Here is a 12,908-nt window from a genome sequence, read left to right as displayed (position 1 = left end):
CCACATCGGACATCCCCCCCGGCCCAGAACAGATGAGGTCTTTAAGTGTGGTTAGCTGTCTCCTCACATGGTGGCCAGTGCTGCAATTACAAAACATCTTTCTCTCTACCCCAGGCAATTGCATAGCTTACATGACATCCCTCCAGGAGTTATGTCTCCTAGATCCTGGATCCTATTTACTGTAGGTAATCAATCCACTGATATCAAGGATATTATTGAAATATAAGGGCATTTCAGAGATAAAATCTCTTCTTTCTAGTATATGTTAATGGTCTGTTTACCCAGAGGTTCACTTGACAAAAAGGTTTAAACTGACTGGGTCCCCTGGTTCTTCCCTTTTCCACAGGGGTATTTCTTCATGAAGGAGGTGAATGTATCCCATCCCAGCTCTTTTAATACTTTCTTTACTATTTTATAACTCTATTATGAGGAAAATGGGCAGATCAAAGGTATTTTATATGCATCATCAATGACTAATCTGGATAAGGCTAAAAGAAAAAGGATTTCAGCAGCCTTGTATTTATTAAGCATTCAACTTTGCACTAAGGAAATAATGGACCACTGGATTGGATCAGGACCTATGTCTTGGGACTCTGTGTCCAAAATTACTTTATTTAACCCTAACTGTCTTCCCAGTCAATGAAATGCAGTCCTCTGGCTACACATTGACTATACTTTTCTGAGAGTCATCTACTTCTGTTGATCATATGTTTGTAACAAAAGGTAGTGTGGTGATAAGTAAAACAAACAGAAAAGTTATTTTAATTCCTCCTTGAAATTCCAGTATTAAATTTTGGTGTGGTAGTTTCTACATTTGGCTTTGTGGGAAAAATAAAAGAAAGACCAAAGAAAGAAGAATTCATGAAAGAGTTAAAAAATTAGAATAAAGGTTGGGGTGCAGTGGCTCACGCCTATAATCCCAGCACTTTGGGAGGCTGAGGCGGGCAGATCATTTGAGGTCAGAAGTTCAAGACCAGCCTGACCAACATGGTGAGACCCTGTCTCTACTAAAATACAAAAAAATAGAACGGTGTGGTGGTGGCTGCCTGTAATCTCAGTTACCCTGAAGGCTGAGGCAGTAGAATCACTTGAACCCAGGAGGCAGAAGTTGCAGTGCACCAAGATCGTGCCACTACTCTACAGCCTGGGAGACAGAGCAAAGACTCCCTGTCAAAAAAAAAAAAAAAAAAAAAAAAATAGAGTAGAGGGAATTGGGAAATTTATTTTATTCAGCTCACTCCAGCTTCACCTCAACTACCTTCCGGACTCATTACCTTATTGTTTAACGAACTGATGTCCATAAGAGCTGAAACTGAACATCGAATTAAGCAGCAAAGTCTATATTCATTGATCTGTCTACCAATATAATAATCAAAAACAATAGGAGTGTGTGTGTGTGTGTACAATATCCAAGTAAATTTTTAAAATTTGTGAAAAACAAAAGTAATTATGATAATATTGCACAAAGATTAAAAAATATGTACAATCTTAGATTAAGCCAGCATAAATATGCATGACATTGTCTCCAATTTTTCTACACTGTGAAATTTTTGAGGACAACAGTGTGTCTGTCTTAATTATTTTTATATCCTGAATGGCTAGCACAATGCCCAGCTTTTAATAATTTTTTGTGGTAATGGCATCTTCTAGCACTTGGTGTATATTCATGTAGGTTGTCTCTTATATGAGCAGATACAAACTAGCCAATAGCCCACTGAGTTCATTAACAATGGAAGCAAAGGGGCACTGGCTCAGTAAGCTTTTAAATCACTTACTTAGCTGGAAGTTTTGTTCATTTTTCCCTAATGTTCTGGGTATAAATGAGCACTTTGAGTTTCTGAAAATATTACCTTATATGCCTTTTTCAATCTAATAATAAAATCAATGAAATTTCTTACATTTGTATAGTATATTACATTATAAAAGGGTTTTATCATGCGATTTCTCATTTAATTTTGACAACCAATTGAATTAGGGATATCATTCTTATATTAGATGCTAGCAAAACACAGTTTGGATATGTCAGTCAAGTACTGACATCTAAATCCCATGATTATAAATCTACTGGATGAAGTTCTGGCACTGATATACAAGCTTTATTCATTATTTTAAATAAACTACACACAAAAGTGATTTCATTGTTAAAGTTAATGCTAAAAGTTACACTTGCTTGGCTGGGCTCAATGGCTCATGCCTGTAATCCCAGGACTTTGGGAGGCTGTGGTGGGCTTATCACCTGAGGTCAGGAGTTCAAGACCAGCCTGGTCAATATGGTGAAACCCCACCCCTACTAAAACCAGAAAAATTAGCCAGGCGTGGTGGCGGGCGCCTGTGGTCCCAGCTACTTGGGAGGTTGAGACAGGAGAATCACTTGAACCTGGGAGTCAGAGGTTGCAATAAGCCGAGACTGTGCCACTGCACTCCAGCCCGGGCAAGAAAGAGAGAAAACTCTGTCTAAAGGAAAAAAAAAAAGTTACACTTGCTTGTTGTAATAGAAATTATAACCATTTATAAAGAAGATAATTTGTTATTCATAATCTCACAGGTTAGAAATAATGATTGATGACATGTTTATATATTTCCTTCCAGTATGATTTCTATGCATATGTATAACTTTTTCCATAAAGATCATAAAATATATTCAATTTTGTCTTCAATCTTTCATTTCTGTGTCAGCCCAGTTTGGTACATTTGACTAGACCTTTTGGGCAATTAGGTTTTATTCCTATGGGGACTAGAATAATAATGTCTAAATTGTTACAGGCAATTGATGGGCAGAAAGGTTTTGCATTTCAGAATTAATTACTATAACTATACAGTGTAGTGTATTATATGTCAGGCATTATTCCAAGAGTTTTACATGATTAATTCATTTAATCCTCACATTGATTCTATAAGGTAGGTACTATTACAATTCACCATTTTGCACATGCAAAAACAGGCACAGAGAGATTATGGCTTTCCAATGTTGCACAGCTAGTAAGTTAAAGGGTTGGAAATTGAATTTGAGCTGTCTGAACCTTGAGTTCACGTTAACTATTACACCCAACTACCTCTCAGAGGCCCAACTCTTCTCTGAGTGTTCTGAGAAAGCAAATGCTGTAATTGTGTGAATGCTTAAAAAATTTAGCACTACAAAGCTTTTGGTCCTTAAGTTAGGGTCACCTGTGGCTCAGCTTGAAATGCAGAGCGTGGAGTTGCCTGCAGAGGGACTCTTGTTCAAAGGATTATGATTAGGGAGTTCAGCAAGAGAGACTTAGACAGACCTGGGCAGAAACTTCCTGTGGAATGGGTCAGCAGGGCTGGGGTGAAACATTCTGCAAAGCTCACCTGTGTGGTGGGGAGGACAAACTGCAGTGATGACACCTGTAGCCTGGTATACACTTGATTTCTTTCTAGTCTGGGAAAGGATGCCTGACTTACCCCTCTTTTGTACTTCATAAAGCACTTATGGATCTTTGATGAGGGGTAAAGGGCCTGGATGATGGGAAGGGCAGGAGTCCCAAGAGTTCAATAATAAGCATTTTGCCAATACGTTAGATGGGAGCTCAAGGCAATTCTAATATAAGTTATAAATAAATACTGTGGACACAAAAATATCTACCTCACTTAAGAAAACATTGCCCTATCATTGAATATATAGTATATTATCATAGATAATGCTTTAATAAAGCTGTTTGAAATTGCACATTTTAGAATATGAGTTTTATAAAATGATGTAATTCCCCAGTCAAAATGTTGGGCAACAGAAACCTCATACAACAAATGAGAAATTGCCCAACTCCGTTTATATGATGTTAAAAAAGAAACAACATTTATTCATATGGATAAAGTAAGAATAGGCATTATTTTTGTGTATAATTGATTCTGAAGGGGAACGAGAGGGTGTTTTGGTGGTATTGGAAGTGTTCTATCTTCATCTGATTGGTGTTTACAGGGGTATATACATATGTAGAAATGTATCATTTAAGACTTATGCCCTTAAAGGTTGGACTATTATACTTAAAATATAAAAAGGTAAACAATCAAATGGAGGTCAGATATCTCAGACCTCTTATTTATGCATTTATATATTTATACATTTATTTGTTTTCTAATTGACAAATAAAAATTGTATATATTTATCCTGTATGTGATATTTTGAAATATGTATACATTAAGAAATGGCTAAATTGAGCAAATTAACATATCTACTATCTCACATACTGTATTATTCTGTTCTCATGCTTCTACAAAGAAATACCCAAGACTGGGCAATTTATAAAGAAAAGAGGTTTAATTGACTCATAATTCTGCATGGCTGGTGAGGCATCAGGAAACTTATAATCATGGCAGAAGGTACCTCTTTACAGGGAGGCTGGAGAGAGAATGAGTGCCAGAAGGGGAAGTGCCAGACATTTATAAAACCATCAGATCTTGTGAGAACTCACTCCCTATCACAAGAACAGCATGGGGGAACCACCCCCATGATTCAATTACCTTACACCAGGCCCATCTTATGACACTTGGAGACAATTCAAGATCAAATTTGGTTGGGGACATGGCCAAACACTATCATTCTGCTCATGGCCCCACCCAAATCTCATGTCCTCACATTTAAAACACAATCATGCCCTTCCTACAGTCCTCCAAAGTCTTAACTCATTCTAGCATTAACCCAAAAGTTCAAGTCTGAAGTCTCATCTGACACAAGGCAAATACCTTCCACTTATGAGCCTGCAAAATCAAAAGCAAGTTAGTCACTTCTGAGATACAATGAGGATACAGGCATTGGGTAAATAAACCTCTTCCAAATAGGAGAAATTGGCCAAGACAAAGGGGTTAAGGCCCCATGCAAGTCCAAAATCCAACAGGGCAGTCATTAAACCTTAAAGTTCCAAAATGATCTCCTTTGGCTCCATGTCTTACATGCAGGGCATACTGATATAAGAGGTGGGCTCCCACAGCCCTGGGCAGCTCCACCCCCTTTGACTTTGCAGGGTACAAGCCCCCTCCTATCTGCTGTCATGGGCTGGCATTGAATGTTTGCTTCTTTTCCAGGTGCACAATCCAAGCTGTCAGTGGATCTACCATTCTGAGGTCTGGAGAATGGTGGCCTTCTTCTCACAGCTCCACTAGGCAGTGCCCCAGTGGGGATTCTGTGTGGGGCTCCAGCTCCACATTTCCCTTCCATACTGCCCTAGCAGAGGTTCTCCATGAAGACTCTGCCCCTTTAGCAAACTTCTGTCTGGACATCCCAGCATCTCCATACACCCTCTGATTTCCAAGACAGAGGTTTCCAAACCTCAATTCTTATCTTCTGTGCACCCACAGGACCAATACCACATGGAAGCTGCCAAGGCTTGGGGCTTGCACCCTCAAAGCAATGGACTGAGCTATATCTTGGCCCCTTTTAGCCACAGCTGGAATGGCTGGGATGCAAGGCACAAAGTCCTGAGTCTGCACATAGCAGGAGGGCCCTGGGCCCACTTAGGAAATCATTTTTCCCTCCTAGGCCTCCAGGTCTGTGATGGGAGGAGTTGCCTTGAAGGTCTCTGATATGCCCTGGAGATATTTTTCCCATTGTCCCGGTGTTAGCATTTGGCTCATAGTTACTTATGCAAATTTCTGCAGCAGGTTTGAATTTCTCCCTAGAAAATGGGTTTTTCTTTTCTACTGCTTTTCTTTTCTAATGCAAATTTTCTAAACTTTTATGCTCTGTCACCCTTCCCCCCTACCTTTTTTTCTGAGATAGTTTCTCAGTCTGTCACCCAGGCTGGGGTGCAGTGGCATGATCTTGGCTCACTGCAACCTTCATCTCCTGGGTTCAAGTGATTCTTGTGCCTCAGCCTCCTGAGTAGCTGGGATTACAGGTGTGTGCCGCCATGCCCAGTAAATTTTTATATTTTTAGTAGAGATGGGGTTTCACTATGTTGACCAAGTTGGTCTCGAACAAACTTCTGACCTGAAGTGATCTGCCCTCTTCAGCCTCCCAAAGTGCTGGGATTACAGGTGTGAGCCACCACATGCAGCCCTCTGTCACCTCTTGAATGCCTGCTGCTTAAAAATTTCTTCCACCAGATACCCTAAATCATCTCTCTCAAGTTCAAAGTTCCACAGATCTCTGGGGAAGGGGTAAAATGCCATCAATCATGATTTAATCATCTCCCAGCAGGTATCTCTCATGATCCATGAAGATTATGGGGATTTCAATTCAAGGTGAGATTTGGGTGGGGACACAGCCAAGCCATATCACATACTTATCACTTCTGTTTTTTGTAGTGAGAACACTTAAAGTCTACTCTCTAAGTGGTTTTCAAAATGCATTGTTATTAACTATGGTCACCATGTTGCATAATCAACCTCTTGAACTTATTCATCTAGCACAACTGAAATTTTATATATTTTGACCAACATCTTTGCAACCCACTACTTCCTAACCCAGCCCCACTAGAGAGTAAATACCATTCTACTCTCTATTTCTATGAGTTCCCCTTTTTTGGATTTTACATTTAAGTGAGAGCATGTGCTATTGGTCTTTCTGTGTCTGGCTTATTTCACTTAATGTAGTGTTTACAGGTTCATCCATGTTGTCACAAATGACAAGATTTTTTTTTTCTTTTAATGCTGAATAGCATTTTGTTGTGTGTATGTGTATATACATACATGTGTGTGTATGTGTGTGTGTATATCTATATCTATATATAGTAATTGTTTTTCTCACATATCCATTGATGGACACTAAGATTGATTCTATATTTTGGCTACCATGAATACTTCTGCAATGAACATGGGAGTGCAGAGATCCCTTTAACATACTGAACATACTGATTTCATTTCCTTTGGATATATACTCAGTAGTGGGATTGCTGGATCATATGTTAGTTCCATTTTTAATTTTTTGAGGTTCCTCCATGCTGTTTTCAATACTGGCAGACATATTTTGAGTTTCATCTTAAAGAAGTTTTCTTTCTTTTTATTTTCCTTCTCTTAGCTGGATACTCTAGATCATGGGTGGCAAAACCAAAACCCACTGGCCGAATATATCTCTCTGCCTATATTTGTAATCAAATTTTATTGGAACCTCATCATGCTCCATATATTGTATACACTGCTTTCAAGCTACAATGATAGGGTTGAATAGTATGACAGATACTGTGACCCCCAAAGCCTAAAATATTAACTGGCTCTTTATAGAAAAAAAGCTTGCTGTTTTCTTGTATAGATGACCTTTCAGTTCTCTTCCAATACTGAGATTTTATGATCTTATGAATCTGAGGTCCAGGACACTTTCCTCTAGAGACTTCTCCAGAACTAACACTAATACTTCCTTAAGATTTATGATTTATAAAGAGAAGTTAAAAATGCCTTATTGTCTTTTGTCTTGATTTTGAGTCTCCATTTTATACTTCTATGAATAAAGAAAAGGAACAGAAGTGTCTTCAATGTAAACATTTCCAAAATACTTACATTGGTTTGGACTAAAACTTAGGCCATGACTCATATGAGAACTGTTCTGTTCTTCACAGGAAGGATAGCAATGACATCCACAGAGGAAAGATATGGTACCAAATTTTGTTACTATCAAGCTTGAAGATATGAAGGTAAAGAAAGCGAAAAAAAATGGGAGGAAACCATTCTGAGAAAACTTCCATTTCTGCCTCTGCAATGTCTCAAGTCTGAAAGTTGGTTAATACTTAATACTTTTTACTTTGAGGCTGTAGATACCTGCTGTTTGATTTAAGGCACTGGAAAAGCCATCTGCTCACTCTGTGATGAAATTGCCGCAGAATAAATAGCTTCATAAGCTTAGGACTTCTCTGCTTTCATTGTATTATTCATCCCTTCAGTTTTCCTCATTCTTTGGTAGCTTCATAGGGTTTCACAGCATCTATTCCAAGCTCATGATATTAATGATGCCAATATGCAGGCCCTAGAGAATGCTGTTTTAAGAAGGCTGTACTATAGCAATTTTAGTAGAACTCTCCTGAGTGTCTTGTTTTTTTAAAATTTTGTTTGGTTCTTTTTTTCCCTTTGCCCTATAGAGCTACAATTTGCCATTTCTTGCTGCTACTTACATTTTCTCCCTGCTGACACTGTAAATTAAGGTCGTTATTAAGTTACCATTCTATTCCTTTGGGACAGTCCTATCTCTCTATACACTGTAGGTAGAACCTTTCTGGCAACCTGCTATTCATGACACACAAATCGGGAAATACATCAGAAGCCAAGCTATCCCTTTGTTGTTGTCATTTCAGACATATTAAGTACTGTCAGTGTACTGAGCACACAAAACAGAAGTACCCTACCCTCTACAAGCTTACTATATTGATCTTTGAAGACATATACACTCTCAGAAAAAAAGCAGTTAAAATTAGTGAAGGCAGCAATATAACAGACTCTAAAAAGTGAGTCCAAAAATGCTCAACTAAGGGCATCTGAAAAACTAATTATCCAGCTCTAAAGCTATGACCCACATATCCCATCTGCTCTATTAGAACACTCCACAAAAGCTTGAAGTTCCTTAGAGCTTATGGAGAGAGTCCGTTAACTTGTCATTCAGTCATATTTCTTATGGACCTTGTCAAGATAGGATCTGACATGCCACACCTGTCTGAAGAAAGGGTGCTACTCAGCTGATGCTGCCATCTCTGAGCTCAGAAAAGGGTCCCATGGGGCTGCAACCCAGACTTTTGGGGAGGGAATGCCAGTCAGATGGTGCTGGTATCAGTGAAGCTGGTTCTGTGCTGGGAAAGCTGAAAACTGGATTCAGTTACTGTTATGGGAAGAAACTGCCTCTGCCGGGGTTGAGACGTGTTGCTGAATTGATGCTCCCCTAAAACCAAAGCAGACAGGAATCCCACAAGAAACACAAAGGGGACCCATGGAAGGAGCGTGTCTCCTTTTCTATCTCTAGTTTCTCAATCTTCTATCTTTCTGTGAGAAGGATTTGCTTCTGCCAAGGTGAAGAAGCCAGAAACCATTTTCCTCTGTCAGGAACCATAGTACTCAGCCTATCAGGAGCCAACAAAGAACCAAGAAAGAGCAAGTCTTTTTCCCCTCCTCCACACAGCAGTTTCCTTTTTAGCAGTCCACATTGTCAAACTAAGCATGGCAGTAGATTGTGTGTAAGAACATTGTTTGCAGAGTCCCATCACAAAGCAAAGCTGGAGAGGTGGGTTTGGAGGTGAGAGACAGTAACTTAATAAGTGGCATCCTCATTTTCTCTGCAAAGCTCTGTCCTTCTTTCATTAACTGTGTTGAAATGATAATGGGTACGATATTTCCCCACTGTACTGTGGACCATTATATTATCCAAGAGTGAAGAAGAGAAAAGGAAGAGGAGAGAGGTCTTTGGAGGGAGATGTAGATATGTGGTAAGCATTGACTTCACTTTCAACTTGAGACAATATTGCAGATTAGTTAGCCATGTTCTCAGTATGCAGGAATGATAAAAAGAATGATAAAAGGAGAGAAGAAAGAGAGGCTATCGTTTCACAGAACAAGTTGTCCTCGCCTCCCCCCATCATACACTCTCTCGGTATTTACCCTATACCTCACACTCACTGTAATGTTCTGAGTGGAACATAATACATAAAATACCTAGAATAATCTGAGCACATTTGATTAAGAAAGGCATGGCGAGCATATGCTTGCAATTCTCCTGCAGGCGTGGAAGCTTCAACGTGCTTTCTGTTTCTTTTACCGGCCTGAATGTTACGCAGTTGGATGTCATCTGGTATGTCAGTTGGTGTAGCACACAAATGACTTCGCTTTCTCATATCCCATAGGCAGTATTTAGAATGGCATGATTATGTGTCCAGAATTCAAGCTAAGAAAAAAAGGAAAAAGAAAATCATCGGTGGAGTGCTGCAGGCTTAGACTTCATTGAGATTAGGAGGTATCAGTTCTACCAGTAAGCGTTCTTTTCCACAGACATTAATAAAGAGACCATTGTGCGCTGTGTACTAGGGGTGAAAACAAAGAAGGGCAAGGTGAAATCAACCCGATAGATGAAACTTATTTTTAAACCCTGGGAAGTATATCATCTCAGACCTTTAAAGGGAATAATACACCATAGAAAAATAAAAGGAATGAGTAACTAAGCTAGTTACAGGACGCTGGATCCATTTGTCCACGTTACAGAATGGGAGATAGCACTCTTGTTTTAATTGTGATTTCTATTACATCAATGCTATATTTTAGTGATAGCGTAAAATTATGAACAATAAGAACTGAATCTTAAATACATTTTTTCTTCAAAATTATTCTCTTTTATTTTACAGCAGTTTATTCAGATTGTTATGGTTCTATTTTCTTTCCCACACCTTTAGAATAAAATTGAGCATATATGTATCTTTAAAAACTTCAAGGAACTTCAAAGAAGATACAATTGAATATGCATTCTGCCTCTGACAGGAGTGAGATCCTTTGGATACAATACTTGAATAGGTCCAAGTTTCAGTTTCTTTTCTAAAATGTGGATAAGAAAAAGTTTAGAGTGGCTAACTACCTCAACACCCTGACTTGTCCATATATACTATCAAAACATTAGCTATTATTATTTTTAGCTATATATTGATAATTATTAGTATTTAGTACTATTATTGACATTCTTATAATTATTTGGTTAGCTCTATTGATTATTACTTTATAGTCTAATTTACTCTTGGAGACTAAAAGCATCTCTTGCTTTCCTTGCCCATGTGTCTTGCCTGAAGGAGCAACAAGCTGGAGAAAATAAAACTCTAATAAGAGAAGTGAGCAGAAAGCTATTTGGCAGCTGCTCTGTATAGTGCCAACATGCCAGTGGGCAGCATTCTGTCTTCAGTTTAAACTCACCTGCTGGGGTGGTGCTCATGTGGGCCAATTCAGTTTACATGTCTGATGGAACACATTGGTGACCAAGAATACATTTAAAATTCAAATTTGCATCATCCAGCAATGCCAATATCCAGAAATGACCATCTGTATTCTTGTATAGTAACAATAATGTGGGATTTTAGTCTAAAATAATACTTGACCTGTGTGACTGTCAAGGAATATTTTGCAATCAGATCAGCACTTGAGAATCTGAACTTTTAGTACTGAAGATAAATGGAAGATTCCTAATTTAGTCCAATTAACTACCCAGGATACTGCTGGAGCTTATGGGATTTCCATGAATTATTTGAACAGGCTTTGGATTTCTCTGAATAACACACTTGGGAAGTATATAGGAAAAGTAGAAATTGGAGACACACGAAAATGCTACGAGGTGTAAATAATTTGAAAAAATTTCCTAAGGTTTTGGCTAAATTACTTAAACTAATTGGTAATCTTTCTCCTGAAATGTCAAATAACTGTGACATGTTGAAATGATGTGCTTAGTTTCAACTACTTGCAAGTGAAGTTTCAGGGCTTGAGCATCTGCTCATGTGCCAAGACTCTGACTAATGCCTGCTGTTACTGCTGCTGGGAAAGGATGTCATTTTTGAGTATTTTTTCTTGGTAATTAAATAATATCTTCAAACTCACTGTCCACAGGGTAGAATTTTCCTGCCAAGACGATTTCTCTACTTAGAGCAAACAACCAATTTATAATCGTTGCATAGTAGTGAAGACAATTATTCTATATAATACCAGAACTTGCAGAGCAAATTATTTCCCCAAAGGCAAGGTCTTGATGTTTTTTTCAGTTTAGCAAATAGATGTAGGTTCTTAAGTGACCCAATTGTATTGCTAGTTGATGCAAACAATGTAATCTTATCTAGGACCATCTAGTATAGCTAAAACTCATCCACTTCTTCCACCCCTACTGGCCTTTTCTTAACTCAGGTGTGATGGGCACATCTGAAGATGCTTCTATCACCCCAGTTATATTGGGGAACTCCACAGAGCAAGGACATGCTGGTAGCTTCTGGGAGCTGAGGGTGGCCTCTGGCCAAAAGTCAGCAAAAATTGAAGCTCTTGTCTCTACAACCACAAGAAACTAAAGGTTGCCTACATTTATGAAAGTGGGGAAGCAAATCCTTCCCTTTGTAGCCTCCAAATGACAACACAGTCCTAGGTGACATGTTGATTGCAACCATGTAAAACTTTAAGCCAGCTAAGCCATGTTCAGACTCCTAACCCACAGAAATAGTTATAAGTTATTTAAAGCCACTACATTTGTGGCAATATTAGATAGCAAAAGAAAGCTAACACAACAGGTGTCTATCATCAGAGGCTAAATTACTGCCCTAGCTTCCTAAATGACCTCTTCGTCTACTCTCATCATTTATAGTCACTATTCCTTGTAGAACAAAAATCTCATTATGTCACTGCCTTACTTAAATCTCTTTAGTGACTCTGCATACTCTTTGTGCAGAGCCTTTACCACCTTTTTCCTATGTTCCTCGCCTGCCTACTGCTCACAACTTTGCCCCCTCCTCACATGACATTTTACCCCACGGTATGATTTCTTCAGTTTTTGTGCATGCTCCATTTATTCCCAGTTGCCTTTCAATTCTCAATTTAGGCATGGCTTCCTAAATTTAAGTCACAAGCTTGTTCTATGTGCTACTGTGATACTGTTTACTTAACATTATATTCATCAAAGGGTATTGTAATTGACTGTTGACTTGTATATTTCTTCTATAGACTAAACACTTCAGGGGAGAGCCACAATTTGTTCATTATTAAATTTCCACACACAGCACAATGGCTAGCAAGTAGTTAGTAGTCAATCAATATCTCATGAATCGAAGTTGTATGTTTCCAAACTAAAAGGAGTAATACACAAATCTCCATTGAACTGATTTATGTTGTATCCTACATTTTATAGTTATGACCACGATTTTTCTGCGATTTGATTTGTCTAAAATCAGTGGTTCCTAAATTGCCAGTCCTCAAAATTCATTATTATGAGTGTTTGTTTAAAATTCAAATGTTTTTACCTATCTGATACT

This window comes from Piliocolobus tephrosceles, chromosome 10 (assembly GCF_002776525.5).
Source record: "Piliocolobus tephrosceles isolate RC106 chromosome 10, ASM277652v3, whole genome shotgun sequence".
In the NCBI taxonomy this organism is placed as follows: Eukaryota; Metazoa; Chordata; class Mammalia; order Primates; family Cercopithecidae; genus Piliocolobus; species Piliocolobus tephrosceles.
This window is presented reverse-complemented; position numbering follows the sequence as displayed.